The 26,464-nt window shown below is 39.9% G+C and overlaps 1 protein-coding gene across 1 annotated transcript in view; it reads right to left on the bottom strand.

Annotated features, from left to right (window-relative positions):
- Positions 1-26,464, bottom strand: part of TENM4 (teneurin transmembrane protein 4) — a 2,724,551-nt gene that overhangs the window by 1,231,393 nt on the left and 1,466,694 nt on the right. The window lies entirely within an intron of this gene.

The raw sequence follows: 26,464 nt of genomic DNA, 5'->3' as shown, positions 1-26,464 counted from the left end.
ACATTTTTTTCTGTAGGTTCCTCCAGACTCCAGTAAAGGAGAGAAGGGGATGGTTAGGGGTAAAGTAATAATTGTCTGGACTTCAGAGAGTTGTGAAGCCTGGGATTGGCTGCTGCTAGTACCATCTTGGCTGGTGGAACAAATAAAGACAGGAATAAATGGACTCAAGATTGATCATAAATACCAGGAGTCATGAAACACTATGTTACCACCTTCTTTTCTGTGAACATCCTCTTCTGAACTACGTGCCCCATTATCTCTTTTGGGGGCTAAAAACTGTGTGTGTAGGTGTGTGTGTGTGTGTGAGAGAGAGAGAGAGAGAGAGAGAGAGAGAGAGAGAGAGAGAGAGAGAGAGAGAGAGAGAAGAGTTGAGGAAGTGAGAGAGAGAGAAAAGACGAAAAAGGAAGAGGAGGAAGAGGAGGAGAAAGGGAAGGAAGAGAAGGGAAGGGGAGGGGGGAGAGGGAGTCCTTGGCGATTACTGCAGGGGTTACACATCGAGATAAATCTTGCAAGTTTTTGACTTACTTCACATAATCAGGAGCTGTATGTCATCAATTAACAAAAGAAGAGAAAAATGCTAGCCATGCATAGGGAGCTAGGGAAAAGGGGAAGCAGGTAGCTACAGGGGTTATTATGTAACCGACACAAAGCTGGACCCTATATAAATTAGTCCTTAATTCTCACCACTACACTATAAGGCAGCTACTACTCCCATTTAACCGATGAGCACAATAAAGTGCAGGGATCCAACGTCATTTTCCCAGAGTCTCATAATTAACAAGTGATACAGCCAGGATTCAAACTCCTATTTGCCCAATGTAACACCTGAAATATTTCCAAGGTCCACATTCATTATTTGGTGCTACAATTAATAGTAATTTTTGAAATCCTTTAAGTTATCCTTTTAATAATAATCTTTGTAAGAGCTCTCTAAAGCACATGCAGCATTCGGAACACTTGAGAGACAAATCCAGGACTTCTGGCAAAATGTATGACTCTCTTGCAGAGCTGAAACTAGGTTAATTCAGAAGGGAAGGCCAAAACTGGACGACAGACAGGGAAGAAGGACCCTCGGAAAACTTGTGAAAGGCTTGAGGTCATTGCTGCCCGCCTTTTTGGTTAGTCTGTGGGCTAATTTCACTTGCACCAAAATTAATACTCTATCTTTTTCTCCTCCCATCCTCTTCCCTTTCTTCTATCTTCTCTCCTTCTCTTTTTTACTGTTTTATATTCCATGAATCAGGGGGACGCAGAATAAGTTAACTAGAATTTATTTATGCTAAGGCATACATAACCATTCATGCTTTATAATATGCAAACGCACCACTTAAATAATTTAATTAATGGAGAAATATTGTACTTTTCTTAGAGTTTAGCAGAAGTCCACAAAATTTAGCACACTTCCTTCTTTTCCTGTCTGTCCTTCCCCTCCCTCCTCTCCGGCTATGAAGAGAGAAAGGACAACTGGCCTGGATAGTCATGTCTGAGGTATTCGGCTGATAAGTGAATGACAGGTGTCACACTTAGGTGACTCTCACATGTCCTTATTGCTGGTTACAAGACACAATTTTTGTGCTGTCAAACCCTCAGCTTGTAAAAAGACTCCTTAAGGAAATTCTTGATTTCCTTCCCACTTTAAAAAAAACTTATTATGTCTTGGATAAAATTTTAAAAAATGGGTGAACAACATGTTTATATTTTATTGAGTATCTGCTTACAACCCATGTGGTATTGGTGGGGCAAGCCCAGGTCTAGCCACTGGAGTGAATGATGTTCCTTTGGTACGTAATAGCTATTCCATAAATAAGTGCCTCTATGATTCAATAAATCTGGGATCTAGACCAAACTCATGCGAATGCTTCCTTTTTGAAAAAACAGCTTTCTTTATTGAGCTATAATTGATATACAAAGAACTGAACATAATTAATGCATACAATTTGATGAGTTTGGGCAAATGCAAACACCCGTGGTACCATCACCACTAGCAAGGTAACAGACATATCCAACATCTCCCAGAATTTTCGTGTGTCCCTTTGCCTTGTTTAGGTGCTTGTTTGTGGGAAGAACACCTAACACAAGTCATAGCTAAAAGTTTCTTTATTGTAAAAATTGCCAGTTTGTAGTTTTTAAACTGCTCATACACATAGTAATAATCTTAACTTATCGAATCACTTACACTTTATATTTTTTTTATTTAACTTAATATCAATGGAACGTCTGACTGGACTGGCATCCTCTAGAGCACACTTTCAAAAATGCTTCCTTAAAACTCCTAACAACCCGTCTCTGTTCCAACATGATTTGTACCCACCACAAGTTGTTAGGCGTTGTGCTGATGAAAGGAAGGACTTAGCCAGCTATTTAGAGGACATGTTACAAAATGTAGTGGCAGCATAATCTACCTTGTTATAGATGTTCAACATTTTTGGAGACCTTCCGATTATTATTCTCATGTTTCACCATCACAGTGACTTGATGAAGAAAACAAAGAAGATAACTCTGTTGCTTCTGCCACTATTAGTATTGAGATATCAGTTATTGAGTCTTTATCATATGGTAGGTACTTAAATTACCTTGCCTTTGAAAAATAACTTTCAAAAACCACCATGGTCTACTATGCTAATGAAGAAACAAAGCCTCAAAAGAGTTACTTCCCACACGTACCCGTTTCTGACCCTTACCCATTGTGTATTTCTGCCCACATCTTTACTCCAGTAAACAGCTGAAGATTTTGAGGCTTAAGAAAATCTCAGCACTTCTTCAAGGTCAAAGAATTGTACCCTCTTCACACAGAAGAGTTTTTCCCCTTGACTTGGTCTCCAATGCTATTACTACAAGCCCATGTTATCATATGATCTTTTTTCATTCTCTACCCTTGCCCCAATGAGGAACTTAGTAAAAGTATAGTTGATACTTTTAACACACCAATCGTTGACTACAATTCAGGGCTATAAAGAAGTCTCATGGTTGGAAAATAACTCCACTAGGATTCCAGTCTAAAATGGTACCATGGAGTGTTAGTTTAGGAGTTGGAAGACCCAGGTTCTGGTCCTCGTTCTTTTGCATAATATGTCATTTAACTTTAGTTTTCTCATTGGTACAATGGAGGGAATAACTCACAGGATGCTGATAAAAATTTAAATGGTGCATGTTTCTAATAAGGCATTATTAATCGAGTGGGATTTTGAGGGTTTGTGTTGCCGGAATTATGTGAGCACATTGATTTGGACTGAGTCAACTATTTCTACAGAAAGGAGTTACATAAAAATTATTTGCCTAGAGCTCCTGCTCCCTTGAGCGGTGGCCCTGTCTAAATAATAGAATGATTATGTATTATCCGAGCCTTGGGCAAGTTAGTTAAATGTTCTGAATAGTCTTAGTTTTTTTCTTTTAGAAACAGGTATTTTTATGTTTTATAAAAGTACCTACCAGTATTTTTTTAGAACTAAGTGAACTAGGTTACATATATAAAGAAAGGAATAGAATATGCATTTTTTCAAGACCTTCTAATGACCATTACATATTTTTTTCTTTTTCAAAATCTACTGCAAAATAAACGTAAGACACAAATATATTTCTGAAGACAGTAAAACTAAAATTTATAAACTCTAAATATCTGGACCAAGGAAGCTGGGCACCGTTGTACCTGGCTTTTGAGCTTAGATTTGGCTGATACCAAAGCCCATGGTTTGTCCTGTTACCCAACACTGCTTGACGCATAATGGGTTATGAAGAAATTCAAGCTCTTCTCCCGTCTGCTTCCCTTTAGTAAAACTTCTTTCCAAAAGCCCATTTTCTGGGTAAGCCTCTGCATTTACGAATATTCAACAGTATGTCTATACACAGGCAAATCCTGTGTGCATATGCCTTTTTAGAACGGATGGTGGGAGCCCTAAAAACTAAATTATGTCAAGGTGTCTTTTTGCACTCACAGGTGTTACGACAGCCTGATCAGCCTGTTGAAACCTTCACAACTACCCTATAATTCAACCTTAAATACGTGCAGGAGCCTGGGAATTACATAGAATATGCAAATTAAGACTCCCATGAAAAATCACACTGTCTTCCATTGTAATCATTTCATTACTGAGGATAATGGCAGTTGTATGTCTGTGAGCTCCAGTCAAATCTTCCAGCACCTTGTAGAAACATGTGGCTTTAAGCCTGAGATGGGATGGAATCCAAAGTAGACATAATACATGCTATCCCTTTCCATTTCCCTTCTCTTTCTATATGAACCTGGAAGAGATTGTAAATTTGTTTCGGGGAGTCAAAAAATTTACTTTATCTTTTTGGCCCTTGTTTAACTCTCCTTTTACCTATTTATGCTGCTTATCATGTGAAATTAATAATAAGGGCAAAAATTAAAATAATCCCTATCGAAAAGCATCAATTTACTGGCTTATCAGAGGCATTCCCTGGTGCAGGTCTTGGTGACAGGACTCCATGTGGTTTAAGGGCTCCAAAGTGCTTGTTTTGATATTCCCAGCATGCATCCTTCCCCTGGTCCTATCCAGCTCTCTTAGAAGTCCGCAGAAGGACGAGCAGTGCAGGCAGAATTGCACACAGAGAGGACAAGTCTTCTACAGTCAATTATTTTGTCTGAGTGAGGTATCCTTGGATGAGAAGAGCAAAGCCTGCCTTCACTCTTACATGTCATTGCTTCTCCATGCTGAGCCATATTGGAACATCACTCTCTACAGCGTCTGTTCATCGCTCATCATAGAGGTGTGCTGATGCTTCTATAAATGGTGATGAGCTCACATGTTTTTCAGGTCTTGCAGCCCGGAGTTTATAGTAGGAAATTAGGCGAGCTCAGGCTGAAGTGGATCTGAGTTACAGAGTGTTGTGGAAAGAATATTGCAGGCCTTGTCATCTATTACCTGGTAGCTGTGTGGCATTTGGCAAACCTCTCAACTTTTCTTGATATTAGTTCATGTATTTATATTTCAGATGAGTACAACTCATGTAGCCCTTGAAGTAATTCTCAACATTAAATAAGAATATTCAGGTAAAGAGCTTATACCCGGTACCTTATAGTTGCTCAGTGCAGTATAATTCCCTTTCACTGGATAAAACTACTCACAAATGCTCCTCTGGCTCTATTTTTATTGTTCTTCCGATGTAGAAGTATTTAGGATTCTACAAGTGGTGCCAGTTTGTGGGAAACAGAGTCCAGGGCTTTGGGCACATGCATTCTTTCAGCAAGGAGGCGACCGTGCCCGTGCAAAACTGCAACCAGCCCAGAAGCTGTGTTTACAGGAAACTCAGAGTTTGGTTTGGTGGAAACAAGAAGTAATGTGATCATTCAAAGAAAAGCAATATTAGTACAGGGAGATCCTAATATAACATGATGTGAAATTGCTAACATAATAAAGCTATATGACATTGCTGCCTCTGTGTGAGTTCTGTCTGGGAGTCGACCTGCTAAGAAAAGGGATGCAGGTGAAGTGAATGTATGCGGCGCCCCTCCATCTCATCGTGGTTTAGTGCAGAGGACGGCGATATCCTCCACAACTAAAGTTGCCCTATCCAACCCTGGTTCTATCCCTTGGTAGTCCAGAGACTGAGCAAGACAGGGAGAAATATTACCTACAAACTCAGGATGTTGCATAGCACATATATGACAAGCAGTGGGGTGCAGTGGCTAAGAGCACAGTTTCTGGAGTGAATTGTCAAGGGTCAAATCCTAGCTCTGTCGCTTAGAAACCACGTGACTTGGGGCAAGAGTTTAACTTCCCTCAGCCCCAGTTTCTTTGTCTGTAAATTTGGAAAAGATAATAGTACCCAATATGTAGGGTTGCTGTGAACTTAATACTGGAAAGTGTTTTGAAGAAAGCTTGGTACATTGTAAGTGTTCAATAAACATGGGCAATTACGTCTGAAACAAGTTAGTACTTACTATTCCTGTATGCATTAATAAAATTTGGCTTGCCAAATTGGGCATAATTCTTGTTACATTAACCCAAATATGAATATCTGATCAATGTATTGAAAATGTGAAACAATGCTATTCCTATTATAGCCCTTAATTGTGGTTAGTTTTTCTGCACATGCTTCTTTACTACAAGACTGTGAATCCCTGGAGAACAGCGACTGAGTGCTTTTATTTTGTATTCAGTGTGCTTAAGATCATGTTTTGTATAGCAGGTAGTCAATAAAACCTGATTGAAGGGTTGAGTAAGAAACTGACCAGGTAATTTAATGACTGAAGCAAAAAATGCCTGGAATATACCATGTGCAATGTATTTAAACCCTCCTTCTTTCCTTATGTCTCCATGTTTGTGTGTTTTCAAAACTAATTCATTCCATGTTGGGGGTTAATGATAAAAGGGGCTGTTATAAGAAGGGACCGCCTCTTAAACCCAGACACTTCCTTTCTTATCACATCTGCTCATGTTTATGTGAGCCAAAAAAAAAAAAAAAAAAAGAACAGAAAAAAACAGTATGCATTATATTTTTATGAGCCTTACGATTTCTTCTGTTTTGTTGTCAGACCTTTGGGAATGCATTCTATAAACTTTATTGAGACAAGATATCTAGAGACGTTTGCATATGTCTGAGCTCAGCACAATATTACTTTTTAATGCACTTTTGACTTTGCAGGCAGAAGATACAGTAAAAAAATGTAAAACAGCAGTTGTTGGGGCTTTTTTATCATCTGCATTTTGCCTTCCTGGTTTGAAAACAAACATGTGCCTCATTCAAATGAGATAAACTAATATGCCTTAGTTTGGCACAGTTACAAATGGGATATCTCTGTTGTTGAGTCAGAAATGGAGCTTTACTCCATGTCCAGGGCACAGGTTGGATAGCATTCTCGTCAGCTGGGATCATTGCCAGTTCCCCTTCCCTATATGTTAGGAAAACAACCATTTAGTATTTGGCAATTAAGATGATGATAAACATTAGACTCACAGGCTCAGAGATGGAAGGAGCTTACTTCTATCTTGGGAGAGAAACTGAGTCCCAGAGAGGTTTAGGGACATACCAGGTTAAATGTTCAATGGTGTTTCCTTAGCACATAGTGTGAGAGAGGTAGTCGGGGCTGAAATTAAAGTGTGAAGCCCAACATATGGCGCCAGGATTTGGAGAGTGAAACAGGAGAGCAAGGGAGGCAGATATGGTCAAGTACAAAGAAAATGCATAAGATGATGACACATTTGAGCAAAACCAGTGTGAAAGCCAAAACCTGTGTGTTAGTCTGGGGTCAAGCAAGTAGGTGTTTAAGGAAGTAAGGCCTAGGAGACAAGTTGGTGAGATGTAATTCTGACGCACAGGGGTTGCTGGTGTCACAGGCCTAGTTTCATAAACTTGCCTCTCTGAAAAGGCAGCTAAATCTCTGAGACTGAGATTAAACTCAGAGGCTGGACACCAACCTTGATCTATAGTCTCCAGCCCTTTCCCTGTCTTCTTGAACCAAACACCCCACCATGATCAAGAAATTATTTTTACATACATTTTTTTCTCTTTGCTGGACATTATTCATAAGTGCGCAGCTAATTGTAGGTTAACTGAGCAAACTTTTCCAAGAGAATTGACCCTTGAACATCACATTTCAAGAAGTTACAGCAGAATTTTCAATTTATGACTCCTGATCACAGACAAATCCTGGGCCTCAAAGAATCAAATGATAAATATTTGGGGCTCAAGTAGTTTTTTTAATGGAAAAATGAAGGGAATTGAGACATTAAAATGAGGGTCTTTCAGGTATTTTAGGTAAAAGAGAAAAATGTTTTTCAATACAAATTTTTATCTCTATGTGTAAGGAACTTTAAAGTTTACCAAGTCCTTTTCTCATTCTTTGCAACAGCCTTTGATAAAAACAAGGGAGGTTACTTGACTTGCATATAATTACAAACCTGGGAAGGGCCATAGCTAGGATTTGAACCCAGGTCCGCTGAACTACTTTAGTGGCTTTTCCTTCCCAGTGGGTGGCCTCTAAGAACATATGTGTTTATACAGGTGTGATATAGGGCAATCTTGTTGCTCATAAAAATAAATGGATGTTACCTTCCCTTACATTAGATGCAGAAGTTTGTCCCTCCATTTGAAAGCCATTACTCCCACAAATGCAGTAGAGACGAATGTGGTTTGTGGACGTCGACTGCTAACCCCAATTGTTGAGGGTGAAGGTGGGGTGGGCGAGAAGGGCAAAATCACAATAATGAAAATAGCCCTGGTTTCTGAATTAGACCATAAGGGTATTCGTATTTGGGCTCCACCAGTTACTAACTGTATGTTTCATAGAGTTAACATCAGGAAGCCTTCTCCCACCTGCATTTGCCTTCCTCTCCATCCCTGCTATACCTGGATAAGAAGGTCTCTCTTTCTGCTCATAAAGCATCTTGTATTACACTTATTGTACAATTTACTACAGCACCGAAGTGAGTTTCTTAAGGACAGGGTCTGGGAAGATTTGTGTTTACATCACCCAGGCCTCCAGAGTGATGTATGGTAATGAATTACTCAGGCTCTCCAGAGAAACAGAGCCCAGCTCTCTCTGTACAGGGAGGGAGGGGAGGAGGGGGGAGGGAGGGGAGGAGGAGGAAAGAGGAGGAGGAAGAGGAAGGAGAAGGAGAAGGAGAAGGAGAAGGAGAAGAAATAGAAAAAGAAGAGACACCAAGGAGTTGGTTCATGGGACTACAGGGGTTGAAAAGTCCAAAATCTGTAGAGCCCGTGGGAAGGCTAGAGACCCAGAGAAGAGCTGACGTTTCAGTGTTGAGCCAGGGGCAGAGTAAAGGCAAAATTCCTCCTCACTCCAGAGACCTCAGTGTTTTCCTCTTAAAGCTTTCAACTGATTAAATGAGGTCCACCCACATTATGGACAGCCGCATGCCTTATTCAGAGGTTACTGGTTTAAATGTTCATAAAATAAAAAATGTATCTTCACAGAAACATCTAAACTGATGTTTGACCAAACATCTGTGCAGCATAGTCTAACCAAGTCACCAGACATTAACCATCACAATAACTCAATAAATATTTGTTTACATGGCAGATCTCTTGTCTGTGCCCTCCTTCCTTCACCACCTTGCTGTCTGTCCTAGACAGCTGTGCTGTATGGACTACATTAATAGGCTCTTCGATTGGGTTTGGGCAATGGGGAACCCCAAGAGGAGATCGATGGGAAGCAAGAATGAGGTCCAAGTGTTTACTTTTCTGTCAATCCCCCTGAAAGCTCCTCTCAGATTGGCTGTGCGCCTTGATCAAGGGCCACTGCTCTTTCCAAGATAGGCTGTCCATGCCTCTCTGTCATTCCAGGCCTTAACAATCTTGCCCCTACGAATCTTTTAGAAACAGGGTACTACCTGCTTCTCTCCTGTTACCTCTGGGAAACTGCCCTTTGTGGTGCTCCTATATTTTGTCTACAGGTTTATAATTAGTCCCCTCAAAACTAAACCCTCTTTGAATTAATGAATTTAAATATGAATGTATTTATTCCTTGATATAGTTGACTGAATAAATTTCTATTCTTAACCTGTCATCAGCTTTGATTTCCTCATCTGTAAGATGGGAATAAATTGCCTTAAAACATAGGGTTGTTAGGTGATTAAACCAAGTAATAGATATTCCATGCTTAGCACACATGGCTAGTCCCTCAGAGAAAAATAAACACTTAGCGAGTAAATATTAATAAGGATAGTTGATTTCATAGGGTCACTCAACCTAATTACAAAGATACATGGCAAAATGTCAGCTCACAGGCTTACTGAGACTTTAAAATGCATCATTAATTTACTCATTCATTTACCAAACATTTAGTGAGCATGTGACCAATACTAAGTCCTGGGAGTACAGAGGTAAACAAGACTGATTCTGTCCACGCTTCTTATCATCATATTAGCTGAACCCTCTATCATCTCATCTTGACAATGATCATAACACCCTCCTAACTTGTCTCCCTGCCTCCCCTTTACCAACCCACAAACCCCATCCATCCTCCACGTAATAGTCACTGAACGTAAGTCAGAGCATGTCCCTCCCTTGTTTAAAATCCTATGATGTCTTCTCAATGCTTTTGGAATGAGGATCACAGTGCCGAGGCCCTGCACAGTCTGGCTGGCCCATCTCCTTTCTTATCTGAGACACTCTTTAACTTACCTGTGGAACTACAGCCACAGTGGCCTTGCTTTGGTCCTTACAACCGCAAAGTTCTCATTTCACCTGTCATTCCTTATGCTTGAGCACTTATTTTCCCCAGTCCAGTGATTTCCTGATCTTCCCAGTTAGTCAAAATCCCTGTCACAGCCTGATAGTTCTTATTCCCTTTTGCAATGGAATTCTTTGCATTTACTGGTTAACATGTATCCCCATCTAAAACAAACAAACAAAGTCTCATGAGGCAGGGAGACTGACTTTTTGCTCAGCATCATACCCCCTATCACCCACCACAAGCGTGTTTAGTGCCCAAGACGTGGTTCTGACCTCAGTGAAGCTTATCATTTTGTTCTAGTGGCCAGACTCCTCGGAGTGACAAGAAAAAGTGAGAACTTGCTCTAGTTCTGCCTCTAGTAAGAATGCCCATGAAATGAATAGAACCTAAGAGACAACAGTGGCGGTACTGGAGGAACTTGACACCTAGTGTTAGATCACATGACTCTAAACCTCACCTCCTCACCTTTAAGCCCAGGTCAGCATGAGCAAGTAACTTCACCTTCCAGTACCTCATCTTTTGCCATTAAAATGAGAATAATAATTATCACTTCACAAGTTTTCTGGAGGAAGGAATGACGTAAAATATGAAAAGCACCTCGTACGATGCCTGGCACAGAACAGAAGTTCAATAACTTTATTTTTACGTGTTCTAATCACTAGTGTTATCATCCTCCCCACAATAATCATCTAATTCCATGAAATGAAAGGCCTGTGGAAATGTGTATAAAAATAAGTGGATGAGACTGGTGTATATGAGGCAACCACCCACTATGTATCTCAATGAAATGTCAGAAGCAAAACTTAAGTTATACAGTATGGTCAGAAACCAGCTATTTAGAAAATTTTCAGAGTCCTACCTATGGCATTACTCTAGGGAGTAAATTTAGAATTAGATACACAGTCAATAACTATTAAAGTAAGAATGTATTAATATGTAATGGGAGAGTTGGAGTAAGAGCTGGAAGGAGAGGAAGCTATAAAAAAGAGTAAGTTATGGGAATGTTAGCCTTTAACGTGGAGGAGCCCCAGGGATGCCGAGAGCCACAGTGGTTAAAGAAGGGCCTGGAGTTGGTAGGAAGATTCGATATATGTATATATGAATATGTGTACATATACACACGTACGTATATACACATACACATACGAGGTCAGACAATTAAGTTCGTGAACTCATCCTAGAAAAAGTGTTATGTACCTCACTGCTGAATATCACTACAGCCACCTCCAAAGTATTCCCCTTGGGAAGCTATGCACCAACGCCAGCACCTAGTCCACCCCTCAAAGCAATTTTGGAACTCTTTGTCTAGAATGGCCATCAGAGCTGTCATTGTATTACCCTTGATGTCCTGAATGTCATCAAAATGTCTTCCTTTCAATACTTCCTTTATCTTCTGGTAAAGAAAGAAGTTACTGGGGGCCAGATCAGGTGAGTAGGGAGGGTGTTCCAAAACAGTTATTTGTTTCCTGGCTAAAATCTCCCTCACAGACTGTGCCGTGTGAGCTGGTGCATTGTCGTGATGCAAGAGCCGTGAATTTTGGTGAAAATTTCAGGTCGTCTATCTTTTTTACGCAGCCTTTTCAGCACTTCCAAATAGCAAACTTGGTGAACTGTTTGTCCAGTTGGCACAAATTCATAATGAATAATCCCTCTGATATCGAAAAAGGTTAGCAACATTGTTGCAACAAGTTCATGAACTTCATTGTCTCACCTGAATATATGTACACATGTATGTACACATTACTAACACTTTCTATGTATTCCCTCCAAAGCCAGTGTTCCTACAAGTGAAAGCCATCATCAGAAGGACCGAAAACCGCAGCCCAGGACTCACCTGGCAGAAGCCAGGAGACACTGGTCTCTGACACACTCAGCCAGCTACAAGGGTAATCATGCCATCTTTATGGAATGGTTGATTATTTTATTACATTGGAGAATCACGATGGAGCTCAGAGAGGGGTTTCTTCCATTAGACCGATGCTTTAACATTCATCATCGTGATAATCTGTCCACATATGAATCAAATCTAAGTCCTAAATTATGGAAATCATTCAAATGCCTGAGTAGGTGTCAATAATACAAAGACAACGCATGGTTAATTATGTATCCCCTATGCGCCTCTTGTTATGCTTCTATCCTGTAATGAATGATGCCTTATGCAGCGTGGGACCCAAGTACTTACATTGCTCTCAGTGTCGTGCTGGTAAAGAGCAGGGCCTTCAGAGTCTGCCAGAGCTGGACATGAAATCTAGGCCCACATCTGACTAAAAGGCCACCTCCCTGGTCCCAGCGTTGGTCAATATTTCTGTTTATTTTATTTAATCTTATATGTTGTCTCAAATCCCTAGTGGATTGAAAAAACCCCACAATATTGATTATGTAACCTTGGCTTATTAATTCCTCTGACTCTAAGTTTCCTCACCTGCAGAGCAAAGATAATTGTATATACCCCAGTGGGTTATGTATTAATACTGTGCCTTATTACAGAAAGAATTCAGGAATAAAAAGGCACTTCGGGGATGATGAAATAAGGCTAAGTACGTAAACTGTCTATCCAAGTGTCTGGAATAAGATACATAATCATTTCCCATTAATTCCTCCTCTCTGTTCATATTTTACCTTCTCTAGTGAGAAATAGAAAAATTACCTAACTTCCTCCCTTCGTGTCTTAGTACCTTGCCTTTTTCAGCTTTTTACTGAAATGGATACATTGAGCCACGACTATAGACAGAGCCCATTGCTACACTTGGGAAATAAACATAAAGAAGGAAAGACTTGAAGACACTCATTCTAATGGGTAGAAACAAAAATATGCAAACAGTTACCGCCTGAGATGCATTATAACAGGGATGTTACAAAGCGTGACACCATCACAAGGAAGGTTTCACCCAGGAGGTGACATCTGAGCTGGCTGTTAACAAGAGCTAGTGGTCTGCCCTCACTTTGGCTCTGAGAGCCTGTCACCCTGGCTGCACCTTTTCAGTCTGGGGGCATCTGTACATTAGAAGAAGGACCCTTCCATGCTTGCTTGGATTCTGGACACAAATCAACTTCTTCTTAAAAGATGACCAAACTTCTACCTAAGAAGTAGACTTGGCAACTCCACTTGGCAAAAGGAGTATTTGGCCCTCTAGGGAAAGCTGAGTCCTTGGCCTTGAAATCCTGTCTCTCACCCCACCTGCCACCTGTGGAGGAGCCTGCACTGCTGGAAAGCAGTTCGGTATCCTCCTCCTAATTTCTCTCTTTTGTCAGGTTTCGTGCTTTCTTTGCAATCAGAGAGGAAGTGAGCTCTGAAGATACTGCAATCTGCAATATTTGAAAAAAAAAAAAGATCAGATTGCTGTTATTTGTTGGAACTGCTCTTCACGCTCACGTAAATCCTTGTGATATAATCTGGATAATGAAAGTTCTACTGCTTTCATTTCCACATATATTCAAAAGAGTTCTCCCCAGCCACTGGTCCCTGGGGGTGGGGGGAGAGAGGCTTATGTTACATTCTAACATCTTTATTGACACTCGTATTAAGTGGCTTGGAAACTAGAGTCGATAAGTCTGTATTTTGGTTTCACGTTTTTTGTGTGCCTCTTGCAAGCAAAAGTCTTATCCAAGAGAGTAGCTGAGGACCATTTACATAGCAATGGTCTACACTGTTATCTACGTCTATATCGACATCAGTTACACACCTCTCCTCTGATAACAGCACCCTGTGTCTTAGGGACACGTCCCTTCTGCGTGCTATAACTGCATAGTCCTACTGTCAACAGTGACACTAGGTTGCACCAGTCACAAACCTTCCCCAGGAATTTTTCAAGTTGGAAATCAAGAAAAAGTCTCTTTCTTCATGGTGGTCTAACTTTACTAATTGTGAGCCCTAGGTGCTGTCTGCCTCTCAGTTGGCTGAAAGATGGTGAAAACATGCGATGGAAAGGAGTGACGGGAGATGGAGAGATAAACTTGGTGGAGATCCAAACACTGGGCCCTGTTATATTGGAGGCCTCCCTACATCTCTGCTCTTCTTCCATTTGGTGATAGGAACCAATACATTCCTCATTCTAAATAGTCTAGCTTGAATGTATACAACTTGCACCAAAAATTATCCTGAAATATTTCCCTCTAATACCTTTTTAATCCCTTTTCAGGAGCAGTTGGTGAGGTGAAGTGGCATTGTTAAAAGTTCAAAGAGAAAGGTAAAAGATTACTCTAAAATCTTAGGACAAATCAAAGTAGAACCCTGAAATGGGAAGAGGTTTAAGGAAAAGATAATGGGTTTTAGGTCTGTATTAGTTTGCTAGGACTGCCATAACAAGTACCACAAATTGAATGCCTTAAAACAATAGAAATTAGTTCTCTCGCAGTTCAGAGGCCAAAAGTCCAAAACCAAATCATCAGCAGGGCCATGATACATCTGCAGGATCTAGGAGGAAATCCGTCCTTGTCTTTTCCAGGTTTGGTGGCTGCTGGCATACTTTGGCTTGTGACAGCACAGCTCTAATGTCAGCCTGTGTCTTATATGGCCCCCTTCCCTCTGTGTCTTTCTGTGCTTTTCTTTTTCTGACTCATAAGGAAATTCTCATTGGATTTTGGGCCCGCCTTAAGCCTCATCTCAATCTTTATCTTAATTACATCTGCAAATACCCTATTTCCAAATAAATCCCCATTCTAAGGTCCCAAGTGCAGAGGAAGTATGGAGGGACATTATCCAAGGCACTCGAAGGGCCATAGTGACCTGAGGCTGAAGCCTGGATCCTATAATAAACTGTTAACTATGTAACTCCAGCTAAAATCATTTAAACTCTATGAACCTCAGTTTCTTTATCTATAAATGCATGTAACATTAACTATCTCCAAAGAATTTCTGTTAACATTAAGGGAAAGGTAGAAACCTTATCTTTCCTAGTGCCTGACACATAGTACATGCTTAAAAATTATATTTCTACAACTCCTTTACATTATTAATGCTTACCAGGGATTATATCAAAAGGAAGAATTAAATGCATGTTTAAATATGTTAAACAGAGGTAAGAGCAATCTACTGTGAAAGTCTCACTGAAGAGGATCAAGGAAGGCTTCTTGGAGAAGGTATAATGTTTAGCTGGATCTTAAAAATTCATAATTTTATTAATTGAAAAAGGATGTACAGTAAATTCAAGAGAAGTCCTTGGCTGATATGCTCAAAGTAAAATGACGCCTTCTAATGGTTCAATTCCCTCCACATAATTCCTCTAAGAGTGGACAGGTACCGTACACTTCAGACAAATCATCAGTTTGCTAATTTGGACTTTCATACATTTCAGTATATGACTGACTTCAAGATTACAATCTATGATGAAAATCTGGAAAGTAGATATTTTACACAGTGGGAAAGGGTGGACTTTTATTGTTTGAAAATGAGTTGGATGACCAGGTTGACATTTTACAATGCATAATAACAAACCAAAAATCTGACTAATACTACGTTGTTTAGAAAGTATGTGGAAATTTGCATATATGTGTCTCTTTCCCCAACTACATGGAATGTTCCTTAAAAGATAGGGTGACAGCTGCTCATCACAGTGGCCCCAGTGCCCATAAAATATTGGGTGAACAAGCAAATGAAATTGCATCACTTAGTGTATCCTACGTGAAAAATCAACGAATATTCAATCCTGAGTCATATGCTATCAAATTTACTAATTTTCTCCCATAACTGCACTGAGAGTTGAGAAACCCAAAAGTGGGAAGCAAACTAGGATTAAATGTAGACAATTGATCTTCCTGTTTTTGCCTTTGTACTCTCCCCTCCTCAGTGGAGTATGTATGTAGTATCAGAATGAGCCCTTTACAATTTTGGCCAGACCCTATAGTTCTCTGCTTATAACCTCTAAAGATGTCTGTGGTAGATGAAAGGTGACTGTAATTCTTGCTACTCCTCTTTTGACAAGGTGGAGTCTAATTCTATTTTTCCTTTCATTGAATCTTTTCTGCTCTTAACCAATGGAATGTGATATAAATAATGTTCTGGGACTTCTGAGCCTAACTTTTATTTTTCTTTGCACTTGTCATACTGACACTTTATGTATGTATTTGTTTATTGTCCATTCCCAGGACTATATTATAAACGTTATGAAGACACGGACTTTGCCTGACTGTTCATGGCTTTATTCCCAGGGCTGAGAACAGTTTCTGCCACATAGTGGGCACTCGATAAATATCTGCTGAATGAATGAATTTAATGGGACTTACAAACTAGGATTATTAACACCATATTGGTGACAAAGTAGTACTCTAAAAACGTTCCCTTTCCCTGGCAGGACGTAGGCTAATCAACTTAATTGTTATTTCGTCTGCTTTGAAATTCTATGATTTAACTTAATCTTCCATCCTTGCCCTTCAAACCTATATGCTCTTGATTTAATCAGCAGGATCAGAACTATTCCACTTCTCTTTGACCTTCAGCTACTCACAGAAGAATGATTGACAGTTAATCATGTGTTAAGGGGATCTCTTCCTCTCATCTGTCTTTCTCTATAGTAGAGTTGAACTAGGTTATCCACTTGTCTAAAATAAATCATATTAATACATATTTTAAAACTTATTTCTCATGCTCTTTGTGCATGTATTTTTGTTTCTCTCCATTTTAAATAAGGTGGCAGTCCTCATAACTTCATAAGGAAAAAAAAAGATACAGTGGAAGAAAAGAAGGAAAAGGAAATTGACATTGATTGTCTGTCTCCTACATGTTAGACTCTGCTTGAATTTTCACTTTTCTTTTTTTTTTTATTGTTTCTCTTGTTCTGAACCATTAAATACAATGATTCACTCTCAGAGACCATCAAGAGCTAATGAAAGAAAACAATTCAGTGAAAGCTACTCAAAGAGAATGGTCTTATTCCTTTGGTTTCTTTCTCCCAATCTCTTAACTTTCTGCCTTCTTATTCTCTACTCCAGCTCTGATATGATCTTCTGATGTGATCTTTGCTTTGGTGCCACCCTCCCACCACACATACATATGAACACACTCACAAGCAAGTATCACTGGATTTTCAGCTCTCTGTTCTCTCTTGCTGCTAGTGGGAGCTATAGCTCCTATAAGAGACTATCTCTCCATTCATTTATTTAGGACTATTTCTTGAACAATTGCTACTGGTCAAGCAGTCTTACAGGTGCAGGCTTCGTTCCCTAGAAGTGTAGCTATCTGAACCAGCGTATTTTTTTATGCCTCATATCAGCCTGATTTCCTGCTGGGGACAGTGACCAAACAACAATAATCCTCAAAGGAACAAAGATTTTTATGAAGTGTTCATTAAAAAAAATGAAGCCGTACATAGTAGGTTTAGAGCATATATTCAGAGCATGAAGTATTTTGCAAGAACAAATACTGTTAACAAATAAATAGGTCATACATTATAAATAATTACATCTTTTAGATAACACAAAGAATAAAGATAGAAAACAATAGCAAACATCTACAGTATGTTTGCTCAAGAAATTCTCCATTGATAAGAGGATGGATATTTTTAAAATTTATAGATCTTTGTTTAGATTTCCTCAAACATCAGCTTTGGCTTTCTTTCGGTTAATGTGCAATGTGGTGGTAGACGATGCAGGTGTTAAAAGTATAAATCCATTAATGACTCAACAAGTATTTATTTAGCACCTACTAACTTGCTTGCTGTTCAGGTACTAATATAGACTAAAGTGATTAAAGAGGATTATACTGGAGATATTTATGCACAAAGAGTAGTAAATGGCATTACACAGGAACTAACATGGCGCTACGTGATGGGGGGTCATTTTTCAGCTAGGACATCAACCAAGAAGTTGTTCTTCCCATAAAGAGTGTACCTTGCTCACTGCCTTGGGAAAGCACAGAAGCTCAGGAGAAATTGGCAGAGATGCTAACAGGGCACCAAATATTCAGATCAGGAGGAGGAGGAGGGGACCGAGATGCTAGGCAAACAAAGAGACAGAAGAGCCTTTTCCTAGTTATCAGTAATTACTATCAGGACCTTAGGGAATCTGGGAGGGATAAACCTTCATAAACATTAATTAATAAAGTCTTGCAATTGAGTCAATCTGAGGGATCACATCAACAGAAATTGAGAACAAACTGCCCAAACCCATGTAGGGTAGATGTTGAGGGAAATTTGCCTTCATTGGTTGATGTGAGCTTTTGTCTATTAGCTTTTGTCTGTTCCTGTATGTGAGGTGATTTCTGCACTGTGATCAGGGGTTGAGTAAATTCCCCCTTAGGTCTCATTCTCCCTAGCAGGGGAGATATGAGATGATGTGTGCTGTGAGGTGATGGTTAGCTTAGGGTGAAAGGAATTCTTGATCGGGGTTGACAGAATTCCCTCTTTGTTCTGTCTGCTTCGCCCACATCAGCAGATGAAGTGAAGAAGTAGCTAAGTTATATCAGGACGATGTGACAGGTACATTGCCAGGCTTTGGAAGACCTTGGGCTGATGGTCCCAAGCAAGAACAGTAGACATTGCTTATCCTAATAAATTGGGCCCTTCGGCCACATGGGCAGCATGCATATCAGTAACTGCCGGACCCTCCTGGAACTAACTGGCCATTCCTTGAGAGGGGAGGCAGGAATATAAAACTTGGCTCTGGGGTGCAGCTAAAGAGATATATAAAACAGACCTCAGGTGGATTGATTGATTGACTGCTGTTTCAAGAAATTGCTATTCAGGAGATTCGCTGTTTCAGGACTGCTTTTCAGGATTGGATTGCTTCAGAGTAGGAGATTGGAACTTGCCTCAATGGACAGTAGAGACTTCTTTTGTTAGTGAATTGTCATCATTCTAGCATCTTTGGAACTTGTATGTAACGTGCAGCTTGCAGTATCAGAAGACTTCCTAACTTCCAACAACTCCAACAACAACAACAATAGCAGCAGCAGCGTTTTTGGGAACTAGCAAGCAGCGGTGTGGGAGACGCCTGAGTTTCTCTCAGCTACAGACCTGGCAAGGTTTTGATTTATGACTTTTCCAGTGCCATTCCCTACCCCAGTTTGGTAAGCTTTTGGCATCTACCGTAATGGTTACTATCCTATAGAGCTTATTACTGCTTTTGGCTACTCCTCACTGATGTTATCTGTGTATTTAGCCAAGTGACTTTAGATCAATAGTAAACATGTGTTGGGATCTCTTAAACTTATACATATGTGTACTCCTTTGACATGACCTTGTTATCAATGTATAAAGTTTAATCTTAACCACCTTTACTTTCTGTCATTAGCACATTCTATTAATTGCCTTTGTCTTTTGCTATTGCATATTGCTAAATAAATTGATTAGACATTGATAAATTAATTAGCCCCACTCTAGGGTGTGTCCCCCCACCTTTTTCTTTTCCCAGGTCGTCATTACAACCCAAAAGTAACTTCATAGCATAGATGCTCATAGCATCACATTCTCTGACTACTTCCTGAGTTTTAGCTTACTTTCTCAAATATTACCTACCACTCTCACAATTCTTGGACCTCATTAAGACCTCTACTCTTTTGGTCCAATAATTTTCTAAACGATCCAACCCCCTTCTCATGCCTTTTCCCTCTTTAAACATCTCTGATTCCTTCACTTGTTAATGCACATGTGAATCTCTGTTGTTTATTGTCAGACTTTTGGAGTTTGGACTTCCTGCCAGACTGTCTTCCACATCTTCTTACGTCACCTGCTTAGGGAATAGTCTAAACGGTTGCCAGGATTTTCACTCCATTTTGTTTTCCCTGGCAATGGGGGCTAGACCTTCTTTATCTACTTCTTTCCCTAAATAATCTCATTCGGTCCCATCATTTGAAGTACCATCTGTAGTTTTATGGATCTCAAATACATAGGTGTATCCCAGATCTCTTTCTCTTCCAGGCTTCTATATCCACTTATATATCTAAGGCCTCTGGACCATCTTCATTTTAATATCTAGTAGTCACTTAAAATTCAGAATGTAAAAAAAAAAGCATTCAAAACAGAGCTTTTAACACACTCATACAAAATGATTGTTCCCCCGTCTTTCTTTATAAACAACATTGTCATTCACTATGTTGTTCAAACCAAAAATCAAGGGGTAACGCTTAGTTCTTCTCTTTCCCTCCTCTCCCTCCTCTGCCCCCATATTAGTCTGAGGTCAGGTCCTGTCCTCTCTGAAGCAGACTCCCAGCCCATCAACTTCTTTTTATTTTCCATGGCCACTCCTCTGGCCCCTGCTATCTCCATCTCTTGCCTGCTTAACTTCAGGACATTTCTCACTTGTTTCCTTGTTTCTATTCTTGCTCTTCTTCCATCTACTATGTACAAAGTAGTTGATTTATTTATTTTATCACAACCTAGCGAATGTTTCAAAACCATCATTTATATCTTATCTCTTTGCTACATAAAACAGTTCACAGGCTTTTCTACCGACCTTTGGAATAAAATCCAAACCACGAGCATGATTGACAGGTGAACATAATCCGCTTACTGCCTACTGTGGTCCACTCTTCCCTTTGCCCACTTAAGGTCAGTCTACACTGGCCTCCTTTCTGTCCAGTCATATCTGGTGTATGACTAAGCAGCTCCTAAGTTCCAGCCACTCTTCTCCAGCAGTGAACAAAAATGTCCCTGCCCACAGGAGCTTACGTTTCAGTGAGGGAAACAGACAGCAAACAAATAAACATATAATGCCAGATAGAATAACTGTTCTGGATTAACAGTAAAGCAGGAGAAGAGAATAAAGAGTGATTGAGACTGCTGTGTTTTAAATAGAGTGGTGGGGAGCAGAGATCTGAATGAAGACAGAGTGTGAGTGAAGACAATGCTTATGGATGACTATGCAAGACAGAGGGAACAGGAAGGGCAAACCTTCCAAGATGGGCGCTTGCTTGTAGTTTGAAATACAACAAGGAGGCCGGTGTGGCTGGAACAGAGTGAGTAGTAGGGATAGGTATCCATGTTCCAGGGCTTGTTCTCCGTAAGGACTTCAGTGTTTATAGTGAGTGCAATGGAAAGCCCTTGGCGGGGTTTGATCCCAGGAGCAACTGATTCACCCTGGTCCCTGGGAGATGGCATGATGAGAGTGGACGTGGTAGATGCATAAGTGTAGACGAGTAACTACTTAGAGTAGTTTGGGTAAAAAATGGTAGTATTGTGGATGAGTGAGGAAGCAGAGGAAGTGAAGGGAAGTAATGGATTTGGGAAGGTGTTTTGAAGGTAGTACTAACACAACTTACTGATGGGTTGGATGTGGGGGGTGGGTAAAAGAGAGGGGTCAAGAATGATTCCAAATTATTGACCTGGCCAACTGGATGAATGGGTGATGAACACCAGGGACCACAGTGTTCTGGATTCTCATAAGAGTCCAGAAACAAATCATTTACTCAACAAGTAGTTATTGAACGGCTGTCATATTCCAGGCACAGTGCTGGACATTGGGTGTGCTGAGCTGATTCAGATTTCATTCCTGTCCCCTGAGGTATTCACAGTGGAGCATGAGAGACAGGTACATACAACAGATGTGCATCTTCCACACATCCACCAGTTGAACACAGTTCAAGGCAGGCATGGCAGTAATAGCTCCAACTTCAGGGAGAAACCCTGGAGTTATTTCTAACTTCTCTCTCACCAAATTCTTTTGTATCCTGTGGCAGTTTGCAATTCCATCTCTTCTTTTACTTTTCTATAGTGACAAATCGGGAATATCATTATTTAGTGGCCACATAAATGGTATACCATTTCCCATTTAAACATAATTCAACACTCCAATGTTAGTTCAATAGTTTATAGGAATAGGAAACTGCAGGCTAAGAGTGCATTGATCTAGATATCTACTCAGAGGCTAAAAGGAACACAAATAGATTCATAAGTAATGAGATGATTGACCTTATGCCACTAACAGTAAATACTTTCAACTAGCGATTTCCCTGTAATTGTTGTAATTAAGAACACCTTTCTGGGCCTATGCTTTTCAGATGTGTGGGAGTCGCGTATGTGCCATGACCCCAGAGCAGTGGACATTCACCAAGGTCCATCAACACAGCCTTTTTGGGCTTCTTGTTCCAACCACAGAAGATATGGCCAACTTCTAAAAAAAAAAAAAAAAAGGAAAAAAAAAGAAGAACATTTTGTGCTTTTAAAATATGAGTGGATATAAAAGATAGCAGGTGGCTGAAATTGGATGGGATATTCAAGTTTTAATTAAACCATCAACGCAATTGCTAATGATGTAAGTGTCAACAGTTTGCTGAAGGAATTAATGACTGAAGCCAGTGAGAACGTGGAATAAGTTAACCAATTTTTTGAGACTATGTGAGGTAACTCACTTAGAATTATAGCAATTTAAACTTAAGCTGTCATCATCTCCGCCCCTAGTGGGCCCATTTGGGGGCTCAGACAGCACTCGGTACATACCTCCATTTTATGTCCTCTCCTTGTCAGAAGTTGTATGTAAATAGGGAGCAGATCCCGGAGTCCTCATAGGAACTTAACACATGGAGTGAGTAGGCCACCTTTAAGGGTCTCTTGTGATCATTTCATGACATGATTATTACAAAGGTACACTACCAATATTTGTCAGAAGCCTGCTTTGCATCAAACATTTTTAGGGCTATAAATACATTACTTCATGTAATCTGCCTAACAGACTTCCAAGGTAGGTCTTATCTTTTTTTTTTCCTAATGAGAAAACTGAGGATCAGAAATGTGAAGCACCTTGGCCAAGGTCACATAGCTAAATTATGGTGGCACTAGGAGTCAAACTTAGGCTTATATATATTCAAAAACATTCACCCTTGGTCTTAAGCGCCTGGAGGCCAGAAAACAAATTGGTGGAAGGCTTGACACTAATTTTCTTCAGAGGTGGCTATACATATAGCCTTGGCAATCGAATCGTGATAAAACATTTCCTCTACATAAGAGTTTCCCAGCTTTGGCATCATTGACATTGAGGTTGGATAGTCCTTTGTCATGTTGGGCTCTGCTGCGCATTGTAGGATATTTAGCTCCATCACTGGCCTCTACCCATTGGCTGCCCACAGCACTGCCTCAGTTTTAGCAGCCTAAAATGTGTCTACACATGGCTAAATGCCCCTTGCCTTGCCTTTAGAACCACTGGTCTACACATAGAATGCAGATTCTATCTCGTGCTTCTTACAAGGGGGGAGAGAGAGAGAGAGAGAGAGAGAGAGAGAGAGAGAGAGAGAGAGAGAGAGAGAGAGAGAGAGAGAGAGAGATTATTACAGTACTCTCTCTAGCTTGACTATAATGAACTCTACCTGAAACGGATGGAAAAAAAAAAAAAGGAAAAGAAAAGAAAAGACTTAATGAGTTGCTAAAGTTACTATTTCAGTGAAATGGGATCAGCACTTTCTTGAAACAAAATGTGAAACCGAAAGACAAAAACAAAAGTCTTTGCAAAGGGGCTTCTGTGCTGTGTGAATCAGGCCCTGGAGTCCCACTGCTCTAAACTTTACAGCACATATTTTCTTAATGGCAACCAGGGAAACCAGACACTAATACTACTCCTGCCCCCCAACCCACCCAGCATACATAAAATTCCAGATCTTTTAACAATGCAGAGAGGAGCCATTGTGTACCTCACACCAGTGTAAATTGTACCATAAATATCCATTAAAACACAAGTTTGGAAACACATGCTACTTTTACAGAAGATGAGGCAGAAAGCAGTCAGAGGCAATGCTTGGAGGAGGTCAGAGGGGGTACATTGTGCTGAGGAGGAAGTAGGAACGGATCTTCTGAAATAACTTGAGGAAGTGGGCAGTGCGAGAGTAAGGCACTGTATTTATTGAGTTGCTCTACAGGAGACGTATACCTAGTAAGCACTCGAGAAATGTGACTCTCCATCCTATTACATTTAAAGAAATTACAGCATTTACTAGATACATTGCGTCCTTGTCTACCTATATATGATATGCTAGGCAATATCTTTTGGTGCATTACATGCTTTATCTCATTTACAATGATCATAACCCCCAAAAGTCAGGATACTACTTCTTATTTTCCAGATGAAAAAGGTAAAGAAGAATGACTTGCCCAAGGCCATAAAACTAATAAAAAGGGGCCAGCATTTGAATGTAGGTCTGTGAACTCCAAAGTCAGTGTTCTTTCAGTTATATTACAGTAGAGAGAATGTAAACTGTAGTATATTTTATGGGAGTTCCCATTAGCTTCACTGATGTACCAAGTGATTCTTTTCGACAGGGAGGCCAAGTGGTATGATCTCTAATTACAGATTAGCAGACTGAACCTTATTCCAAGTGCAAAACCACTGAATATTTTCTAGGGACATTAAGCTGAAAACTAGAAGCAAAGAGAATCAACAGCATTCCCAAGGCTGATGTTGCCTGGGCCACAGTGGTTGGGGTCAATTCCTGGCCTTGCCAGCTTTCAGCTGTGTGAACACATACATGGCTTATCTGTACCTTATTTCCTTTATCTGAAAAATGGGAGCGGTACAAGTGTCCATCTCACAATGCGAAAGGGAAAACTAGACGAGATTATACGTATAAAGGGTTTAGAAGAATATGTGACGTAATAAAGACTTGATAAATGTTAGTTACCATTATTATTATTACTCTTTCACAAACATTCATTGAAGACCTACTGTGTACAAGACAGCAGGTTAGCATGGGAAATGCAACAAGTATTTAATGATCACTTACTATGTGCTAGGCACTATTCAAAGTACTTGGGTTATAATAATGAAGTAATCAAACAAAGGTGAAGTCATTATTGTCCTTCCTGAACCCCTTACGGTATAACTCATATACTGACATTAGAGTCTTGCCTGGCTAATCTTTAAGTTGGTTGTCACTGCCAAATCATTCCCCCAACCTTCTGCTTTATCATTCTTTCATGCTGTCTAAGTGTGTCTGGTCTCTAAGCAAGGGTAGATACATTGACGGTATTAAACAAACTAATACACACACACACATTTAAAATTTAGTCTCTTTAGGTACTGAATTAATATGCTCATGCGTTATCTCATCTAATCCATTTTGTTCTAACAGCCCAATGTAATGCATTCTTTTATAATGATCTCTTAACAGGTGAGAAAAATGAGTCTCAGAGAGGCTAAATAACTTGCATGAAGTATACAGCCAGTGAGTAACTTGTCTGTCACTGGAAATAAGTCATCTGACTCCAGGGCCCTCCCATATGACCTTCTGGTATTTATTTTCTTGCTTTAGTCAGGCGCTCCTGTCAGTATTCCATCCATACCCTCTTCTTGGGAAACAGTAATCCTTCAGGGAATGAAAACACAACTCTATCTTTTCAAAGGTGAGAGAGCCCTCTTCGGAAGTGAAAGCTCGCTGCTTCCCTAAGATCACAAAACTAAGAAGTTGAAGAACCACGAGTTGAATCCGAACTTGACTCAAAACATTTCCATGTGTACTTTCCTCTCTGATCTTTATTAGCAGCAGTGGGACCAAGGGTCAAAAGGAAAACTTGGCATGAGCATTTCTTTTACAAATGAGACCTTTTTGATGTCCTATGTAAATGTGATTAGACACCCACACCAGATACACTGGATGTATTGAAGGAAAATGACATTCAATGTGTTTCATGATCCAAACACACTGCCTCTGGTGTACCATGAGTGAGGATATTTCTAAATTCTGTAATTTTTCTTGGAACACATTTACATTTTTATCTTAAATGTGTTCTTTCATAAATATAAACATGTGTAATACATCACAAATTTTATAATCATATTTTGACATTTTTGAGGCTCAAATATTGAAACTCTCAGAGGAATGTCCATTAGTGAGGAACCAAGTGGGGGCTGAATTATTAGTTCGGGCAAAGTTACAGAGCAAGTTACAGAATCAGAATTAGAGAGCTACTGGGATAAATGTTGGGAAGAGATAGTGGGAACAGGTACAACATTGGCTTCTTGAATTTGAGGAAAATGAGAGATGAGAGAGAGAACCAATGGAAGTCAGAAGAAAGGAAGGAGAGAAAAAGCAAAAAACACATGGTGGTAGAGTATTAGGGAAAGTGAAAGATAGGGAGGGAAAAGGCTTGAGTGGCTACAAAGTAGGAGACAGTGAGAAAGGAGGAGAATGAGAAAAAAAATCTGTGAGCCATTCCACTGGTTATGTTGAATCTCATTTAATGTCTCTTACAGATGCTAGTAAAATTTGAATGGTTTTTGTTTTTTGGTTGGTAGACTTCTTGTTTCCTTTTCTTTTTAATAATGTACTGCCACAATTAGCCTGAACCACATGGGGCCACTAAATTTTTAAGTGTTATATAAACTATCCTTGAATGGAGTGTAATTATGAGTAACGAGCCAAGGAAGTAATATATTCAACATCCATTCTATTCA

The sequence above is a fragment of the Rhinolophus sinicus genome, chromosome 14, assembly GCF_057876585.1.
Source record: "Rhinolophus sinicus isolate RSI-liver-muscle chromosome 14, RSI-T2T, whole genome shotgun sequence".
NCBI lineage: Eukaryota > Metazoa > Chordata > Mammalia > Chiroptera > Rhinolophidae > Rhinolophus > Rhinolophus sinicus.
Note: the sequence above shows the minus strand (reverse complement) of the source record. Positions and strands in the feature narration are given on the sequence as shown.